The 21,600-nt window shown below is 45.3% G+C and overlaps 1 long non-coding RNA gene and 1 pseudogene across 1 annotated transcript; both read left to right on the forward strand.

Annotated features, from left to right (window-relative positions):
- The first annotated feature begins 8,781 nt into the window (after nucleotides 1-8,781).
- On the forward strand, nucleotides 8,782-9,902 carry LOC136516231 (uncharacterized). The gene is made up of 4 exons (XR_010773971.1): nucleotides 8,782-8,824; nucleotides 9,251-9,320; nucleotides 9,404-9,466; nucleotides 9,767-9,902. It is a non-coding gene; the product is annotated as an uncharacterized lncRNA (long non-coding RNA).
- Nucleotides 9,903-19,797: 9,895 nt separating this feature from the next.
- Nucleotides 19,798-21,040, forward strand: LOC136515430 (uncharacterized; annotated as a pseudogene).
- Nucleotides 21,041-21,600: the final 560 nt, after the last annotated feature.

Genomic DNA, 21,600 nt, shown 5'->3' on the forward strand with positions numbered 1-21,600 from the left:
CTAACATGTGAATCTATGGTGTCTACACGTTTCGTGCCCATGGCCAGATTTACCATAACATACGTTCATTTGGTAAAGAGGAGGGTGTCTAAAAAAGACACCTCGAGCTTTATTTTTACAATGACGATCCATCCCTCGAGCATCGAATGAGCAAGTGTCGTGAGCAATGCGCCCAAAAAGACAAAGAAGTTATAGAGCAATTGGTTAGTATCTTTAATGGGAATCCCTACTCTTAGCAACTAAGGAGTATGGGACATGTTGAAAATCTGGAGGATTACCGGGTCGAGTTAAACCTTGACCAGCGGCTTGACCAGAGAACATATAACGTGCCACTAACATCAGAGGTGGCCGCCGTCTGGGTTGAGGGGAGTGAGCATCATGGCCAATTCAAGCATAGTGTTCTCCTGCAAGGGAAGGATCGGTATATACATGGCATCCGCTCATATAATGCATGCTACAACCCACTGTCATACCCGTTGTTCTTTCCAAGGGGTGAGCTCGGGTGGCACAATTACATTCCAAAATTGGGTGTGACTATGGCTCAAGTTGAGCGAGCTCGAGCAATCCGCAAAAGGCATGCCGAGAATGCCGAGAATGGTGACAATGATGATGGAGGTAACTTGAACTCTTTTCAATAATGCAATATAAACTATTTTCTGTTAACGCATGATACTAATTCAAACAATGTCTCCCTATAGAACCTATTTCGAATACATGTGTCTCCGTGAGCGACTACTACTGCTACAAGTTCTAGATGCGGCCAGGGATATTTAATCCAATACTCTATGGCCGATGTCTTTTCCAGCAGTTCGTTGTCGACACCTACATCGAGATTGAGAGCTCGTGTTTAGACTACATGAGGAACAATCAGGATACTTTGAGGGCTGACCTATACCAAGGCCTGGTGGATAGCATGCATTTGGGTGAAGGATCTGCTGAGAATGTCGTAAGGCATACTATCCTATCTTCGTCATTTATAGGAGGACCCTATGATATGAGGCGCCAATACATGGATGCAATGGCTCTAGTGCGAAAGTATGGTAAACCTAATATCTTCCTCACAATGACGTGCAACCCTAACTAGGATGAGATCAAGAATGAACTTTATCTACGCCAAACACCACAGGACCGTTTAGATCTTGTCACACGGGTCTTCAGGGCAAAGTTAGAGGCGACGAGGAAAATGTTGATAGAGAAAGACATACTTGGGAAGGTGAAGGCCTACGTATATGTAGTGGAGTTCCAAAAGAGGGGCTTACCGCATGCACACTTCTTGCTAATAATGGAACGAAAGTACAAGCTCACATGTCCCGAGCAATATGACATGATTATCAGTGCAGAGCTACCAAACAAGAAGAGGTACCCTGAGCTCTACAAGATGGTGATGAAGCATATGATGCATGGTCCTTGCGGGATGCTAAATCCATACTGTCCGTGCACGTTAGGCCGCAGGTCATGCAAGAACTGTTACCCACGCCCATTCTGTGAGGAAACGTCACAGGGAAAGGATTCGTACCCCATCTATCGGCGACACAATGACGGCCGCACGCTAAAAGTTCGAGGCCATTACCTAGACAATCAATGGGCCATGCCTTACAACCCTTGCCTGCTACGTACCTTCAACTGCCATATTAATGTTGAGGCCTTTGGGAGCATTAAATCAGTAAAGTATCTATTCAAGTACATATACAAGGGACATGACAGGGCGTCGATACAAGGCTGCCAATGGGCTATGCAACGGTACAAGGCTGGTGGTGTGGGGGTTCTGAAGAAATACAATCGACGCGGAAATCATGGTGGGGCAGCATGCTGGGAAGCGGATATTCCTTCCTCGAATACCGCTACGCCCGTCTGATGACGAGATGTTCTCATTCCAGTTTAAGAGGAAGCAGTTTCCTATCAGGCTGAGCTTTGCCATGACGGTCAACAACACAGGGCCAAACTATCCCGAACGTGGGTGTGTACCTACCCGCACCAGTGTTCTCTTATGGTCAGTTGTACGTTGCGATGTCTAGAGCCACGTCAAGAACCAATATTAAGATCCTTGCCCTCCCGCCTGATGCGGAGGCACAAGAGGAGGAGGCCAAAAAGATGGAGAAGAAAAATGCTAAAAAGAATGCCGAGGGAAAAAAATAAGAATGCGTCAAATAAAAAAGATAAGGATAAGAAGACCCCAATAGCGGATGGAACTTTCACAAAGAATATTGTATTTAAAGAGGTTCTAACGCCGTAGGCGAGGTAACAGAACATTACTAACACATACAATGCATTTTTCACTCAATTTATATTGTACAAATAATATCTCACTAATGCCATATTTGTTGCTGTTCCTAGGTATTTTTAAATGGTTTATCAGACTCTACACGGAGATGTTGGCATAATGAAAATTAAACATGTGTTATATTATTGTTATAAAAATGACACTTTGAGTGTTTTGTTCATAATATTTCGTTTTGTAACCATTCATAACTATTACACATGTATGTTCTCAAAACCATGAGTTTTGTCGACTTCCCCCACTTTTCTCATGTGCCAATGTGGGATCAACCGAATTAGCACCTGCATAATTACAAACATAAATTACTTGAATAAAACCAACGAAGCAAGTTAGCGATAATAATAAACAATAATGCTAAACAACACCATACCAGTGGTCGTAGGATGGCACGATCGTAGTGGCGTTGGTTCCGCGTATTCAGGAGGATAGCTCATTTGTATTTCTCTTTGTTGCATCAGGGTCATTAGTTTTTTCATGAAATCTACAAGACTAAAAACATAGAAAATATAAAACACACTTCATGATCTTTATCACCTATAATATGTGCTGATAGGATTAATTAGAAACTCAATTGGATAACGGACAGTTTTTCATCAAATTAATATTTTAATCAATAAATTTATAATTATTAAGATATATGAAGAACGTTAGCAGTGCTACGTAGAGCTCGACACTATGAAACTATCACAAAGAGAACTACTTTAATCCGAGTTGAAATGATTACACGACGGAGATTTGAAGCCCTAAATTTTATGGACATGATGATCCTGACTTCTTAGGCGGCTTTACTAGGTACAGTGCTAATTAGGCCTATATTGGTCCACGGAATAGAAGTCGGTCATAGAAGATTATTGGCTCAAATACTGAATACACATGCGTGCATACGTACAGTAAAAGAGCTCCACGCATGCATGCATGATGTGTATGTGTACGTATATAGCTGGCTTCTTTGTCCAGCTAGCTTTCCAATCAATATATACTCTATATACTATGTAGCGTGCCCGTGTGTTGCTACGGAACAACTAAATCTTTTATACTAAATACACACGGATCGCATGATAAGATAACAATACTGTTAAATTAAATACCGACGTTAAAGTGACATTTAATTCAAAAAGCAAAGTTCGTGAAATTAACACAGTCATGGAGAGCGCGGCGTCGCAGGCTCACAAACTCTACTGTATAGACTTTTTCGTGATATGGCTAAGATAATATTTTATATCGGTAGAAAGAATTCTCCGATATCCATTTCTTTCATGCGTTAATAAATCCATGAATAAGTTTCGCTGCATCTCCATATAATCTTGTACACACAGATTCGAGTATATATGTAAATATTAGTACCTGTCACATGAATAATACTGCGTGTCTTAAAAAATCTCTCATAAAATTTTAAAACACCACTACACAAACTTTACTGAAGGCAGGCGTTTTCGGTTTCCCGCGGCGGGCAAAGCCGTCCGCCGTGGCCTAGAGGCCACGGTAAATCATGCCTTAACCACGGCGGGCGGCTTTGCCCGCCGCGATTAACAGATTTACCACGGCGGGCGGTGTAACGTGCCCGCTGCGGTAAATATACTTTTTACCACGGCGGGCACGTTACACCGCCCGCCGCGGTAAATTATTTTACCGCGGCGGACACATTTTGTGGCCCGCCGCGGTTATGTTCATTAGCCGTGGCAGGCTTTATTATTTGTCCGCCTCGGTAAATTATTTCCTGAATTAAAAAAAATACGGCAGGCATATAAATTCAAATTCAAATAACATCCAGATTTCACAGATTAAACTTAAAAAGTATGCAGACATTACATATGAGATAATATACATATATATATATATATATATATATATATATATTCACTTAGTCGTTCTTGTCATCGTTAATTCATTACATTTACATATTAAAGTCGTTATACATGCGTTAAGGTGTAATCCTGCGGACGCATCATCGTGGGCCATTTCCTCAGCCTCTCGTACTCCGGTAAAATCGCTAGTGGGCTGTTCTCATGGAAGAACGTGCCCCCTTCAAGCACGCATTTGTCTAAGACAAACTTACATATGTCCGCCTTTATCTGCTTGAAGCTGTGTTGGGTGCTCTGCACGTCTCTCGACCAGTTCAATCCATTCTTGAGCACCCTCCAACTGCTGCTGTACTGCTTGCACACCCTCAGGAACTCACAGGCGTAGAAGCCATAGGTTTGTGATCCTACCGGTTGTTTGGCACACTGCATGATCGATACGCAAGTATTACAACACAGGCATTAGAACGCATATGAACAGAAAGCACAATTAAACCTTTCAAATACTTACCAAAAAGTTGCGTCTGACTTTGATGCGGTTCTTATGCTTAGCCTTAAAATTCTCTGTTCTTCGATCATAGTATTCAGGATCCTTCACGTACTCCTTATAAGCACTATATGAAATGTACTAGTATTAGGCAGGGCATTAGAACGCATATGAGAAGATAGTTCAGTCACTTACACTCTGAGGCAATCTTCAAAGGCCTTGTACCCTTTTAAGTTTGGCACTATCAACGAATCAAATACGCAGGCCCTGCCATCCTGAGGGTAGATGATAAATGCACCCCAGTGACCCTCGAGGCCTTGGCTACGCCATTGAAACAAAATACAGGTTACGACGAGAAATAATAATACTAGCTAGCTACCCACTTATCTCTACAGGCATGTCTTCGACTTACCCAAAGTGGTAGGCAGCTAGGATACACCCATTTTCCCTGATCTTCTTCATTGCTCCTAGTATGTATCTTGAAATGTTCAACTTCTCATTGTCCATCAGTTTCTTCCTGTGCGCCTCTCTCTGTCGCTTGGTCAAGTCTTTCATGGTTGGATGATTGTCATCTAGGTGGTAACCAATGATGATTCTTTGAGCAATATGCATTGGAGATAGATAGATAACATCAAGTTTTAGTTCCTTGGATATATAGGCCATCAACCTGCAAGGACAAGCCATCGTGGCATATATAAGTAGTCTTGACCGATTCAAAGGTAGGTGATATGTGAAACTCGCAATTCATCACTTACATAGAGAACAAGGTGACTTGGACGATGTCAAGGTCTTGTTCCCGCAGTAGTCTGTACATGTCATGGAAGTCCACGGGGAGTTCTACATCGTTGCCGGGCAAGTGGAAGTACTCCGCCACAACCTTGACTAGAAAACCATGCAGGCTATCTTTTGCCGCTTCCATGTACCAGAGATGAAACCTCCTTGTCTCCCACCTTTCCTCGTCGACGAGTTGGGCCTTGGTTATCATGAACTTCCCATGCTCGTAATGGCCAGGGCAGTCATCCGATTCAGGAAATAGATGGAAAGGTGATCTCGGCCTAGGATAGAAATGTTAGTACCATATTATGGCAAAGAAAAGTTATTAGCAAATTATGCTCGCCGCTACCATACCTTTCAAACTCAAGTGAGTATGTGAGCTGTCCTTGGTCGCCTTTAGTCTTCGCCGACGGTGCAGGACAGTGGCTTGTGCTCGCAATGGCAGCAGGTGGCGTCTTTGCCCTCGGTTCCTCTGTGCCTCCCGGTCCTTTGCTCGTGCCCTTAGATGGACTGCCGGGAGGTGGAGGTGGACTTGTTGTTGGAGGAGGAGAACAAGGGTGAGGGCTTGTGCCTCCCAGTCCTTTGCTCATGCCCTTAGACAAACTGCCAAGAGGTGGTGGAGGTGGACTTGTTGTTGGAGGAGGAGAACGAGGGTGAGGGCTTGTGCCTCCCGGTCCTTTGCTCGTGCCCTTAGACAGACTGCTAGGAGGTGGAGGTGGACTTGTTGTTGGAGGAGGAGAACGAGGGTGAGGGCTTGTGCCTCCCGGTCCTTTGCTCGTGCCCTTAGATGGACTACCGGGAGGTGGAGGTGGACTTATTGTTGGAGGAGGAGAACGAGGGTGAGGGCTTGTGCCTCGGGGTGAGTTCCTTCCCTTGTCATCTCCACCATTGCCTTCGTCATCGCCATCGCCATGATCTGGATCATCGGGGGGACAAGATCTGGCAACGGATGGTTGTGATGCTGGTGTCGCCGTCAGCGTAGAAGTCGGCGTTGAGAAAATGATCTCTATGTCGTCCTTGTTCCACAGGACTTCGGAACCCAAGGCATCTCCAAGGATCGTTACCCCTTCTACAGTTGGATATTCCATTTCAAATTCTTCGTATTCGGTCGCATACCATGTAAGTATCACAACAATATAGTTGGCAGGGATCTGGTCTTGGTTGAAATCATTGATATCTTCTTTGGGGTGCATGTAACCCTCACCCACGGTCAACTTTTTCGCCCTACCGAACGGGATCATGAGGTGGACGTGCATGGGTTCCCAGATGTCGCCGACGAGGTGCCTTGGGTGATCCTCGATCATTGGCAGTGGCTGCCCTTGTTTCTGCCCTTGTGGAACTTGAGGCATGGCCATGCCAGCCTGGCGAAGCATCTGTGACCTCATCGACACCATATCTGGGTCATTGCTCGTGAAGGCTTCTTTTATGGACTGACTGATCATTTTGGCCATGCCTTAATCATAGCCCTTCTGAAAGATGCCCTCCTTGTACCTCTGCCTTGACCGGTATGTGGCAGAGTCGGATTGCCATGACTCCACTAAGTTCCAGCTCATCTTCGACGACATGCCACGGACGCGGCCACGGTGCTCGGGGGTTCCCAGCGCCAGGGTCAGCAAGTCCTGGCCCCTGCGAACCTCGAAGCTGTCCTTGGATTTAGCGGCCTCGATGAGAGCCCTCTCCACCTCCTCGAACTTGGGCTCATTGAACTTGCTCGCGCCCTCCTTGAGCTTCTTCGGCTTGCGGGCATAGATGAAGTCCTTAGCCCTCAAGTCTACACTGTCGCACGGATCGGGAAGCCCGACGGCAGCTCTAGCCCTTTCTTCCTCCCACCACTGGGGCCTCTTACCAGCAAACCCAGTCATGCCCAAGTGGTGGGGGTGCAGGTTCTTCTTCGCGAGTGTGCTGAACTTGGCGCTCTTTGCCTTTGCTTCTTCTGTTGTTCTTTGTTTGCAGAACTCTTCCCAGTGATGTTCCTTCACCATAGTGTATTTGACACAGGGTGACTTGCCTAGCTTCAGGTAGTACCTGGTCAGCATGGACTTGAAGTTTCTAAAGGCTCTTCCTGCCATATGCATGACCCACTCCCTGCACTTGTTCAGATCGGTGTCCTCGAGATAATGGAAGCTCCTCGTCACCTCACCCTAGATATGTGTCTTGTAGTTGACCGAGACATTGTTCCACTCCTCCCAAGTGATCTCCACCTTGTCCTTGACTATACATGCCACCTGGTTGCTGAACTTGGCAAGGACCGTGGGTGGCGACAACGGGTTTCCCTCTGGTCCCACCTCATGGATCACATGGACTTTGCCGTGGGTTTCCCTCCGGTGCCTCCCGTGTTCCCCCCTTCTCAGCTTTGTCCTCTGACCCCTAGACTTGCCTGAAGTGGTTGGAGATGGAGCGGGGGTTCTTTGTCCCTGACTTGTTCCTCCTCGAAATTCAATTCTCGAGGCACCACCGGCATCTGTTCAGGGTTTGGAGACCGCGCACTTTCAACTTCGTCGTCCCTCGGTTGGTAGGTCGGATCATCTTCATCCTCTGTACGATGTTTCTTTGTTGGCCTCGGGGTCACGGACACTTGGCTCTCGAGGCTAGTTGATGATGATGCACTAGGGGTAGGGTCGTGCCATTCGCTTATCGGTTCCTCCGCCATTGGAAAGCTACAATGAATACATATTTCAGTTGTATAGACACAGTTATAGAGTAGTAGAGTAGAGTAGTACTAGAGTAGTAAAGTAGAGTTGTAAAGTAGTAGTAGTTGGCTCAGATTTGCCCCATTGTCATCACATCGCTTTTAAACTGGTTGCTTGTATCTGGTATACAAGCCATCCTAGTTTAGCGGGGGCACTCGATCATCATCGCCGCTGCCTCAGCATAAAAGGGTTCACATCATTGCATATGCCACTGCCTCAGCTTAGAAGTGTGAAAAGAATCATCATTGCAAATACCAAACAAAAGCCATCAAGATAGTTTCAAAATTCGGCCCCAAAGGGCTAAGTCCTTCGGCCATCAAGATAGAGTAGAAGACTAGAGGAGGTGAGAGTAGAGTAAGAGGAGTAGAGTAAGAGCTGTACAGCTCAAAAGTTTGTTTGGCATCATAGGCAGCAATAAACCCCCATCACAGCTCAATCAAATTTAGTCAGTAAGAGTAAGAGTAGTAGAGGAACTGCTCAATTTAGTCAGCAAGACAGCAGCTAGCAAGACAGTAGTAGTAGAGTTCAGTAGTAGCAGTGTTAGCAGAGTTTAGTAGAAGATTGAGTAGAGTTTAGTAGTAGATTGTATAGTAGTAGTAGTAGTATTCACAGACAGCGGCAGCAATATTAGAGGCATCATAGGCAGTGGCATTGCTCAGCATTGAAGTCTGGCATCACAGGCAGCAACAGAAATCCAAAAATTGACACTGCCAAAAATAGCATTGATCTCTCTCTTTCACCTTGTAACCGTCCACATGGCTCATGAAGCTGTAATCAAACAACTAAACCTTGCTAGGTGAGTCAGACAATTACTGAAAATCAGTGTTTATCAATGCATGTAGAGTATTAGGATGGTCTGCACATGGAATGTTTTGTAATTTACCCATAACAGTGTTTTTAGAAGTGCTTGGCACCAGTTATGCCAACTACCTAGCACCTAGATGGGCTAGACAGTTGTTTTTAAGTAGTGATTCATATACTGTTGAGAAACCATATATTACCAATATTGGCAGATGATTGGTTTAAACTTCCAAAAAAAATTTACTATGTTTGAAATCATCCTAATTAATGTTGAAAGGCTTGCTCAGACTTGTTTGGTGTGATTGATTGAGATGATTACATTGTATTTATTGCAATGGCATACCCTGTTTTTATGTATTGTGTTATGGTCTTGTGGTTACTATTATCTTGGAGCAATATCATCTTGGATTTTATTTTATAGATCTGCTGGACCACCTGAGTTACGAGATTGGACAGATATGGCTGAGTCGTATGACAACCTCAAGAACTCTGTTAGTGTTGTAATAGTATTTGATTGTCGGTTCTTTCTTTGGTGCAGAATAAGTCCGAATGAACGAATATCATTATTATGCAGGTTAAAGTTGCTTTGGTTGGGAAGTATACTAATCTGACAGATTCTTACCTATCAGTGGTGAAGGTTGGTACAGATGATCCTTACATATCAGTGGCGAGGTTAAGTAGTTTGCCAATTGTGATAATTAGTCTGCAAGCACAAAATTTAAGTTATATATTTTAATATTTTATGTGGTGAAATAATTATTATAGTTACAGTTTCATGGTTTCCTAGAGTATAGACAATTGTTCTCTAATAATTGTTAAATAACTAAGGTTTTGAGCTGCCACAATGTGTTTTTACTGTGGATGCAATTTGGGTTCATGTACTATACATGAAAAATGTTTTTTCTAATTAGTTTGTGCATATCTTAATTTATTCCAGGCTCTCTTACATGCCAGTGTTGCCTGTTCGTTAAAGCCATCTATCCAGTGGATTGCAGCTTCGGACCTTGAAGATGCAACTGCAAAAACAGTAAGCCACTAGCCATGTGTTCTAATATTCGAAAACTGCAGTAATAGCACAACAATGTTTCAGTTGTTCAATTTTTTCGGGGGTTCTGATAAGTATCTCAGTACCCCATAGCATTTGTACCCCATAGCATTTGTATCTTTCTTAGTCTTTTGTGATGTGAATTCTGTTGGTCAATCCGAGGTATCTTATAGTTCAATTCGATGATTTGATAAATCTTGAATATAGTATGGTTTAAATCGATGGTTAAATTAAACACTAGGAATAGGAACAAATAAAATATAAGTAACTGAAACTGAACAAAATAGATAAATCATTATGGTTTAGGGTTTGTATCCAAACACAAACTCGGGCAAAAGTTGGACTTCTTCCTTATCTATATGTGAATATTTAAAAACTGCAAGAGTTGTGTTTTTAAAAAGGCTCATGAAGCTGTAATCAAACAACTAAAAAGAAATACAGAACACTTTGAATAGAATAGGGAAAAAACAGTGCAAGAATTCAGAAGACAAACCTACACGGTGCTAGGGTTCCGACGCGCGGACGGAGGCGGCGGCCCTTGGCGTCGGTGTGGTCGACCAAGGTCAGCGGGGGCGACGGCGGCGGCCCTCGGTGTCAGTGGCCGGAGCTATGGCTCCGGGCTCCGAGGACGGGCCCCGGCGTGTGGATGGTGACCAGGGAGGAGGACGGGGGCGCGGGGCGCGTGCGGTGGCCACGGAGGAGCTCGGTGGCCGGCGCTAGGGTTCCGGGGACGGGGCCCAGCGCGGAGGAGCTCGGCGGCCGGAGCAAGGGTTCCGGGGAGAGGAGGACGGGGGCGGGGCACGGGCACGGGGGAGGAGGACGGCGGCGGGGGTCACCGCGGAGGAGCTCGGCGGCGGGCATGGGCACGGGGGAGGAGGATGGGCGCGAAAGACTTAGAAAATTTGGGCACGGGCACGGGCACATATATAGCCACGGATTAACCACGGCGGGCAATATAAGCCGCCCGCCGCGGTAAATGTTTACTGCAGTGGGCACCTTAGACTGCCCGCCGCGATTAATCTATTAACCGCGGCGGGCGCTGTTACGTGCCTGCCATGGTTAATATTTTTGCATTTGCTCATTCAATCTAACACTGATATTTATTATCAATCTAAAACTTATTTTTGCATTTTGCATTTGCTGTGTAGTAGTAGTAGTAGTAGTAGTAGAGTAGTGTTGTGTAGTAGTAGAGTACATGTGAGTAGTAGAGAGTAGTATTAGTACAATAGATAGTAGTAGTAGGTTGAGTAGTACTAGTAGAGTAGTAGTAGTAGATTCAGTAGTACTAGTAGAGTAGTATGGTTCCATGATATTAATAATAAGTTACAAAACTTGTCTTCAATAGATCGAGCTATATTATTACATATATGTCTCTGGGATACATATATCATTTTGGTGTAGGTGCTTTCACCGTCCTCTTCTCACCGTCGGGGCAGGCCCACGGCATCATCCTGGACTTGTTGAATCGGTCCTCGACGGCCTTGATCTTCTTTGGATGATCGGTAAAAAGCTCGAGCTCTGCGTAGTTGTTGTATTGTTCGGGACTCTGCACCCCATCAGCTCCCACAATCTACTGCTTTCCGGACACAACCACATGCCTTTTTGGGTCCTCTGCATATATATAGTAGGCCACTTGCGTGACATTGGTTGCTAGTACCCACGGGTCATCTTTGTAGCCGATACTTTTGAGGTCCGCGGTGGTTAGCCCATAACTGTCCACTACAACCGCATTCGGTTTGACCCACTGGCAACGAAAGACGGTTATGCGTAGGTTTTGGCCATAGTCAAGTTCCCATATTTCTTCGACTTGCCCATAGTATTGCCTCCTCTGGCCCGTGGACTCTTCTTCGCCCTCGTATCGAACACCACAGTTCTGTGCTGAGCTCTTCTTGTCCTTGTCTTTCGTGTGGAACCTATAGCCCTGGACGTCATACCCTTGCCATGTGGTGATTTGGCTGGATGGGCCTAACACAAGCCTCTTAACGGTCTCCGTATCTTCATCAGGGCATCCTTCAAGGGGTATGTGTTGCTCTTTGAGCCACTCTATGAAATTGCTCTTGTGATGGTTCTGGACCCATGCCTCCATGCGTTGTCCGTCATTAGCAGCGCGGATCTCTTCCAGGTGCTTTTCAATGTATTTATCCATGCTCACTAACTGATGAAGGATGTTGTAATGAGCTTCTTGCACCGTTCGGTTTGCCACATCGGTGCGTACTTTTCGGCCTGTGCACCCCATCCCTGAGGTTTTGCCTTCGTGGTGATGGACAGGTAGCCCAATCACCCTCCCATCTCTTATGTACCTCATACACCAGTTCATGGCCTCCTCCGTTGTGTATGCCTCGATCATAGAGCCCTCCAGGTAAGCGCAGTTATGGATGTATCTGTTGAGGGTGGACATGAACCACTCGTATGTCCACATCTAGTGTAGGTACATGGGGCCCGGTTGATGGATCTGATCGACCATATGCATCATTAGGTGTGGCATAATATCAAAGTAAGATGGTGGAAAGCACATCTCGAGCTGGCAAAGGGTCTCCGCGATGAACTCCTTTAGGGCAGGCAGCTCAGCCTTATCAATGACCTTCTAGGTGATGTGGTTAAAGAAGTATGACATCCGTGTGATGACCATCTTCACGTACTCTGGATGGATAGCCCTAATCGCAATTGGTAGGAACACCATCAGCATGACGTGGCAGTCGTGTGAGTTGTAGCCGGTCATTATGAGGTCTTTCATGGAGACTAGGCTCTTGATGTTGGAAGAGAAACCAGTCGGCACCTTGATACCCCCTAAGCAACTTAAGAAAAGCCATCCTCTTATCTTGCGTTCGGTTGCAGGCCGCACCTGGGATATCGACTTTACCGTTCTGAGGCGGGCTAGGGTGAAGGTCCGGCCTGATGCCTAGATTGACAAGATCCATCCGTGACTTGATACCATCCTTTGTCTTGCCCTTGATGTCCAGCAGGACATCGATCGTGCTTTCGAAGACATTTTTCTCTAGGTGCATGCAGTCGATGGCATGGGGTGTATTCAGTGTTTTCCAATACGACAGGTACTTGAAGAAAATTGACTTCTTCTTGAAAGGAACGGCAGCGGGGACTTCCTCCGTCTGGTCCCGCTTTCGCTTCCTTGTCTGCTTGGTCCCCTCTTCAGATGACTTCTTCTTCTTTTCAAACTCCACCTGATCCATGTCCTTGACCATCTCATACACCTTTGTCCCCCAACTAGTCTACGTCGGTTGATCACACTATGGCTCGTCCTGATTGTCAAAGTATTTGTTCATAATACTTCTTCTATACCTATGATTTTTGGCGAGGAACCGTCTGTGCCTTGTGTACACCATCTTATTGGATCCCTTAAGGTAAGTGTAGCAGGTCTCGTCGATGCAAATTACGCAGCCGGTCTTCCCTTTGATCTACCCCGACAGTGAGAAGAGACCGGGGTAATCGGTGATGGTGACAAAGATGATTGCTTTTAGTGTGAACTTCTCCTTGCAAGATGCATCCACCATCTGGACCCCAACATCAAATAGTATCTTGATTTCCTCCATGAACGGCTCCAGGAACACATCTATATCATTGCCAGGCTGCTTCGGTCCAGAGATAAGCATGGTCAGCATAAGGTACCTACGCTTCTGACATAGATGGGGAGGTAGGTTGTACATGGTGAGCACGATGGGCCAAGTGCTGTGCGAGCTACTAAGCTCACCGAATGGGTTCATCCCGTCGGTACTCAGCGCGAACCTAACATGCCTGGGCTCCTTACCAAACTCCGGGTAGGCCTCGTCAAAATCCTTCCACTGCTTGCCATCGGATGGGTGCCGTAGCTTGCCATCGTCTTTTAGGCAGTCAGCTGATGCATGCCAGGACATGAGCTTAGCATCGTCCGGGTTCCTAAATATTGCACGCAGGCGATCGGTCATGGGCAGGTACCACACCGATAGTGCTAGACTTTTCCTGTGTGTGTAACCCTCTTCTTCATCATCCTACTGAGCCGAGATCTATTTGGCCACACTGCTCTTCTTTGCCCCCTTCTTGTTCTTCTTCCGACCACCCCGCAAGCCTCCCTCATCTTCTACATCCACGCGACAACCAGCATTTTTCTTGTATCGACTAAAGCCACAGTGCAGACAACTCGTCAAATTCTCATACTCATTGCCCCGATACAGGATGTAGTGGTTAGGGCATGCATCAAACTTTCTAAGCTTCATCGCCACTGGCCGGATCAGCTTCTTGGCCCGATAAGTATTGGCGGGCACCTTGTTAGCCGTTGGGTACGTGGTGGCAAGGTAGCTTAACAACTCATTGAAGCTAGTGTCAGACCAACCATGATGAGCCTTCAACATCAACATATGGAGGTTAAAACGGAGCGCCGTGCAGTCCTTCGGATAATCGCCGCCGCCCTTATAGAGAGGATCAACTGCCGCCTGCTTCAACTCTCTGAAATTCTCCAACCACTTTGGGCAACCCAACACAACATCGTCTTCATCGAAGTGTTTGACTAGATCTTCAACAAGCTGCACATCCTCGGGTTGGCTCACAGTATCCTGACCATCACCACCGTCGCCGGCTTCGTCGGCCATGTCTTGCATTAGATCATCCACCGTGATGTAATCACGACAACTGTTGTCACTGTCGGCTGGTGTAGCTGCTACTGAAGATGATGAGGAGCCGGGTGCTTCTAAAGGATCTTTATTCATCGGTGGTGCTATCGTCGTCGGCGTCGAAGAGCTCACTCTAGATGCACCGCCACTCGCACCAACTCTTTCACCGTGAAATGTCCAGACTGTGTAGCCCTCGACAAAACCATACATGATCAAATGAGTTTGCACCTCGCTGTCTCGGTGGGCTTTCAGGTTCTTGCAACGAGAACTTGGACATATGGTTGTCATCCGCTTCAGTCTCTCACGGTGAGCTTTACCAGCAGCAATAAACTTCCTTAATTCAAAGAGGTACTGCGGATCATTCACTCTATCAATCCGGTACATCCATTCCGACCTATCCATCATACCTACGAACATTATCCGTCACAATCAACATTAAATAAAGAAGAATTAGGAGAAATTGATGATTTTTACGTCCAAAATCATGAAAAAGATAGGAAACGACGATGTGAAAGATGAAGCATGCATCTATGATGAATCTAAAGTTAAAGAAATACATGACATCATTTTTTCCATTAAAATTGATCTAAATCTAGATCTAGATCTAGAGAGAACTCTAGGTGATGGAAATAGAGAGAGAGGATGGAAGGAGAGAGGGAGAGCCTTTATGAACCTCTTATGATGTCCTCCTCCCTCAAATCCAAGCCCTTCAACTCAAATCAAAAGTTTCCTCAAATTTTAGGGCAAAGCCTCCCCCCATGAGTTTGAGAGAGGAAGACCCATGGAGAAGATGAAGAGGTGGTGCTGTGTATTTGTATAGGCTTTACCGCGGCGGGCAAGATAAAGCGCCCGCCTCGGTAAATTAACCCTTTACCGCGGCGGGCAGTTTAAAGAGCATGCCATGGTAAAGCGTATTAACTGCGGTGGGCGATTCATACCGCCCGCCGTGGTAAATAACGATTTCCTACGGCGGGCAAGTTAGGTGGCCCGCCGCGGTAAACCCTTTTCCCACATCGGGTGCCTCGGTGGCCGGCCTCGCTGGCCGGCCACCGGTTAACCGTGGCGGGCAAAAGAGGTGCCCGCCACGGAGCCCATTTTGGCCACGCTGCGCAAATTGATTCCTGTAGTAGTGAAACAAAGTATGTTATACTCACCGTATCAATATGTGTGGCTTTAGGACTTTTCCACATAGACATATTGTAGAATAAGGTATCCACTTGAGTGTCTGTTCCAAGATATTGAATTAGGTGTTGTAATTCTTAATTTCGACATATTTTTCAGGTCAAGGCAACCAATGACGACACTTTTCTTAGTGGTGCATAATTTTATGGTCCACCTCTTGACTATCTGAATAAGGACAAGTTAGCACTGCAAAGGCTCAGTAAAGCTGCTGAGAAGGCCAAGGTTGAGTTTTCCTCCACTATGCATACTAAAACCTATGTCCCCGTTTATCATTGTCGATGCTTTTGATGCAAAGCAATTCAACATTACCATGATCAGATATAAGTTTGAGTCTCTTGTGAGCAATCTCATAGAGAGACTCTCATTCTTTATGTGATCTGCCTCAAGGATATTGGCAGGACGATAGACCCATGTTGGAATGTCGTACCAAAAAGTGTCCACGTTTTGTCCACGATTTATTTCCCATGAATACATGCGGGTACTATGATAACACTAACTACACCAAATGAAAGATTAGAGAGAATTTGCATTGCCTTCAGAAGGATTTATTTATTAAGTTCCTTGGACTCTACAGGTAGTTTTGAAATATCTGTTTGCATGTCTTACCTCGTATCCTAATTCAAAATTTTGTAGTTTAATTAGAATATTGAGGTGATTGTATATATATAATATTCAATACAAGTATAATCTATGCATGATCTTCTTGAAAGATTTCTGTAGTGTAAAGACATCTTCGTTTTTCATGCATGCCCGTGCTAACGCTACGGTAAAAACAAAAGGACAATATATCAATTAAAAAATAAAAACAAAACTCATGCTCAAAGTCAAAGAGATAAATTATGGATGCTTGAATTTTGTCATCCAATATCTACTGGCGTGCCTATAAAATAGACTGAATAAACAATTAAACATAGATAGAAAACTAAATTAATGAAAGGATCATTGCAAGACATCAATCATCTCATAGCTTCGGACAATATTGCAAAACTACTAAAAACTGTAACCGTGCCCTCACCTCAAACATTGTCTAGATAAATGGATTACAATGAAAGAAATGGATATCAGAGATTTCTTCCTGCCAATATAAAATATTATCTTAGCCGCATCACAGAAAGGTCTATAAAGTAGAGTTTGTGAGCCTGCGACGCCGCGCACTCCGTGACTGTGTTAAATTCATAAACTTAGCTTTCTGGATTAAATGTCACTTTAACGTTGGTATTTAATTTTTACAGTATTGTTATCTTATCGTGCGATCCGTGTGTTTTTAGTATAAATTGTTAGTTATCCCGTAGCAATGCACGGACATGCTACCTAATATAAATATAAAGAATGAAAAAGACGATAAGAAAGATTGACATTAGGCCAACTCCTTTTGATTCTTTACAAACACATCTGAAAGTTAACAGTTGTGGGCTGTGGGCATCAAATCAAAACAACAAAAAGAACATGGATTCGACCATAAGTAGCATTTGCCCTCTTTTTTTGAAAAAAAAGAAAGGTACTGCAGAGTTACAGGATTGTCAATCTTATCAGTACCATCAATTTTTGGCAATTGTAGAACTCAACCAAGACACCTATTGAAGTGCTACATCCCTAGCTCGCAACCCAATTAAGAGTAAGTTCTCGCAAGCCTAGCTCCCCAGCCATTATTAAACTGCATGAAGGGCTCCGAAACGAAGACCACTATTTGAAAAAAGAGTAAATGATTATTGTTTCCTTCCATGCATGATTGTTTCCTTCCATGCATGATTATTGTTTCCTTCCATGCATGATTGTTTTCTTCTATGCATGATTATTGTTTTCTTCCATGCATGTGGCTTCAGGTGATCGATTTGTTTCCATCAAAGCAGGTGGGGATCGCAGGGATGGCAGTTTCTTTTTCTATCGCGCGGGGTATCGTACGGCCGGAAGGGAGGAGCGACCCAAAAAAAAAGTCGCACCAAAAAATTATCTTACTTTTGTTCTTTTTAGTTGTAGGAGACATGCATGCACGCGCAATACTTTTGACATTGTATGTCTAATCTTGATACAATATGTACTACCGCTATTGCCGGGCCCGGTGATACACATGGGTGGTGCTCGATCTGTGGCAGGGAGGAGGGATTGGCCAGGTTTAAAGATGGCAACGAGCGTGGTGCCCGCGGATACTACCTTCTTACGCCCGCGCTCGCCAGCTAAATCTCTCGCCCGCGCCCGCGACCCACCACGGGCAACAAACCACGCCCGCGCCCTCCATCCGCGGGCATGAAATGCCCGCGGGCATGCCCGTGTGCCCGTTAGGTTGAGCATATACATAAATCATAGTGCATTACAAGAGATACGAAGATACATATTCACAACAAATCGTGTATATATACATATATTTGCTTGTAGGTCCCACATGTCAGACCTGTGGAGCGGCTCTGGCGGATAAGCGAGCGAGGATAGCAAATTTCTTTGCCCGTGAAGAACTATCCTCTGGGTTCAGGATGGTGCCCGCGTCCGTGCCCGCGGGCAAGAAATGGTGCCCGTATCCTTGCCCATCGGGTTCCATGCCCGCGGGCATGCGGGCATTCTGTGCCCGTTGCCATCTTCAGCCAGGTTGGGATTTCCTTTCCCCTCCTCAATCAGTCAATCACTACATGCCCTTCCATAGAGAGGGTGGCCGAGCTGGGATTTTCTTTCCCCTTATAAAAAAGGAAGGCCACTGCATGCCCTTCTATATTAATTTTTTTCCTTTTCATGGTCAATCACGGCATTACAAATTACTCATGCCCGTGCGTTAATTTTGTCATTTTTTCCTACACATTTTTTCCTACAGTAAGGACCAAAATTAGTCACGTGGAGGCGTGGAGCATGGCGCCACGGCGGACGCTACTTGCGCTCCCGGACGACATGGTCATCGAAATCGCCGGGCTTGTCGCCTCGACCTCGCCGCACCCGATGGAGGACCTCTGCAGCCTCCGTGCCACGTACGTGTCCACAGTCCACCCACGCAACGGCGGATCCAAAGGGGGGGCTGGGGGGCTCCAGCCCCCCCTAATGGCTTGATTTCAAGCCTAATCACTATAGCAAAAGCTTGATTTCACCATTAAATCTTCATGCAAATCAACATCTCCATTGTTTTAGCCCCCCCTTATCCCGCATCGTGCATCCGCCACTGTGACCCACGCATGAGTCGCATTACTACAAATTTAATTTGTCTACCTTTACCATGTGTGTCTTGCAGTTGCCAGACCATGCACGCGGCGTGCATGGAGCGCGTCGTTGGGAGACGCGTAGCACTGGAGCGGGAGGATTCCATGAGGTGGTTCGACCACAACAGCTACCTTGCCCTCATCGACAAGCTGGCCGCCGCCGGCAACCCGGAGGCCTGCTTCGTGCTCGGGCTCAGGCTCATCTTCACGCAGGGCCGCATGGATCCCGTCGGCACTGCCTTACTTAGACAGGCGGCCGTCGCTAACCACAAGGTGGCAGCCTACGTGCTCGGCGTCCTCCACTACGGGGACGAGGAGGCCGAGCAGTACATCAGGCAGGTGGAAGGTGAGGGCGAGGGCGACGTCGTTGCCCACAGGTGCAAGCTGGAGGCCAGCAAGACCAATCGGGAGTGCGTGAAGTGCCGTGAGCAAGCTGTCGACACGGTCCGGGAGGTGATATGGAGGGTGGACGGAATGATGGACCTGGTGCCAGCGCCGCCGCGCAGCGGTAAGTTGCAAGGGCAGCGGCTGCGGCGTGGCGGAAGGATGAACCAGGGGCTGCACTGTCTTTTGTAGTGACAGCTGCAGGATTAGGCACGAGTACTCCGAGTTCTTCTCGCGAGTCTCATCGTTCCTGAACTAAAGCCTAAATGTACTTTGTGACGTGCTTTTTGTTATGTATATACACATCATAAGGATGCCTTTCCCCTGTCATATATTTTAAACAAAATCCTAAATAGTACTTTGTGAAAAGGATTGTAAACTTTCCCCTGTCATATAGCATGCCCACCTCATATCACCGAAGACTTCTGGCTTCAGGAGGTGGAACAACTGATATGTGTTATTTATGTCTTGGAACACAGCTAATGGCAACGTTTTGAACTTAATTGACATAGGCAACCTGGGAAATAGAAGTTCTCAACGCTATTAAGCTCGTGAGCACGGCTACTATTCTTCAGCCTCCATGGGAGTTGTCCAAGTAAGCACTAGATTCTGCGTCGTTGCTAATTTGAGTCCTGCTCAATATTTTCAACTACGTTTCACTTCCCACTCCTTTTGTGATCATGTTGACTAGATATCACAAATGCATAATTTGTCGATGGCAGAACCTTCATTAGGCCTTTGCTTAAAACCATGCGCAGCACCAAGTTCTTGGAGTTTGTCGTAGTCAGAATCTTTAAGTTGAGACTGACTATTCCTCCTGCAATATGTATACAAATATTGTCGAGTTACCTCACCGCTTGCATTTTCTTTTTGCAAAACACTAGAAAGAAGCAGAAAGAAATTAGCGAAGATAGTAGGAGATTGCGGTGACCGTTGTGGTCAGCAAGCCAAGTTATACTAATGCTGACTCTCGATGTCCTTCTTTTTCAGAAAATATGTGTTTTAACAAAAATGCCAGAATTCCGTAAAAAATACAATACGAAAGAAATGGCTGTTGTGATTGGTGTATGTGAGGATATGGAATACAACTTAGCACAGTGCAGATACGCAAGTCGCTTGCTCCTACTTTTATTACTTGTTTCCTAATCGCTACCATGTTTGTAGTTTCTTTTGCCATGGCTGCATGTTCAAAAATGTATGCTTTATGTTTTCGATCAGCGGGAAAAGATGTTTACCATGATTGACCCTAGACCTATTGAAGAGTGGTGTAAAGACACACCAGTGCTGATGTATGCCAAGTACACTCTTGGATTTAGCTTCAACTACACGGCCGTAGTGAATAAACATATTCATGGAAAGAGGATGTCTTCAAATGGAAATCAAATAGGAAGAAACATCGCAGAGGACATAGATGGGTAACTAACTCAGAGTCACCGTCGCTTGCAATAATAATACCTATGATTTAACTATTTCTACATATTGCTGATCGTGAATCTTACCATAGACACTTAAGTGAATATCTTATTCTACAGTATATGTCTACGTGGAATAGACCAAAAGCCACACATATTTATACGGTGAGTATAACACTTTGTTTTAAGTTTTTGTGGAGGATTTTTCAAGAGACGCAGTATTACCCATGCGATAGGCACTAATATTGACATATATACTCGAATATGTGTATATGGTGGTATGGAGATGCGGCGGAAGTGCGGAACTTATTCGTGGATTTATTGGCGCACGAAAGAAATAGATATTGGAGATTTCTTCCTGCCGGTATAAAACATTATTTTAGCCGCATCACGGAAAGGTCTATGAAGTAGAGTTTATGAGCCTGCGACGCCGCGCACTCCGTGACTGTGTTAAATTCATAAACTTTGCTTTTTGGATTAAATGTCACTTTAATGTTAATATTTAATTTGTATAGTATTTTTATCTTATCGTGCGATCCGAGTGTTTTTAGTATAAAATTTTAGTACAAAATGTTAGTTATCCTGTAGCAACGCACGGGCACACTACCTAGTAAATATACAAAAGGACCATATTTAGTGAGGCTGCTGTAGCACTCATCTTTTTTAGAGCTTTTTCTATTTTATATGATGGCTAAATCAAAAGATTTAACATTTATTTTTAGCTAACCTGTAGGAGTTACTCTTACGTGATCAAAAGAAAGAATAGGAAGAAAACTGAATAGAAGGAAGTAAGGCAAATCTGCCCCATTGCATGCGTGCATGTCCTCCTTGCATGCCTGCCTGCATGCAAGGTGGGTGATTGCGCATTTCCTTTCCTTGACGCACGGCAAGTAAAAAGGAAAGGAAAATCTGCATGGAGAAAAACCGGGAGACGACTTGGCGAAAATCGCCCGGAGGGTGGGTCGGTCGCT

The sequence above is a fragment of the Miscanthus floridulus genome, chromosome 17 (assembly GCF_019320115.1).
Source record: "Miscanthus floridulus cultivar M001 chromosome 17, ASM1932011v1, whole genome shotgun sequence".
In the NCBI taxonomy this organism is placed as follows: domain Eukaryota; kingdom Viridiplantae; phylum Streptophyta; class Magnoliopsida; order Poales; family Poaceae; genus Miscanthus; species Miscanthus floridulus.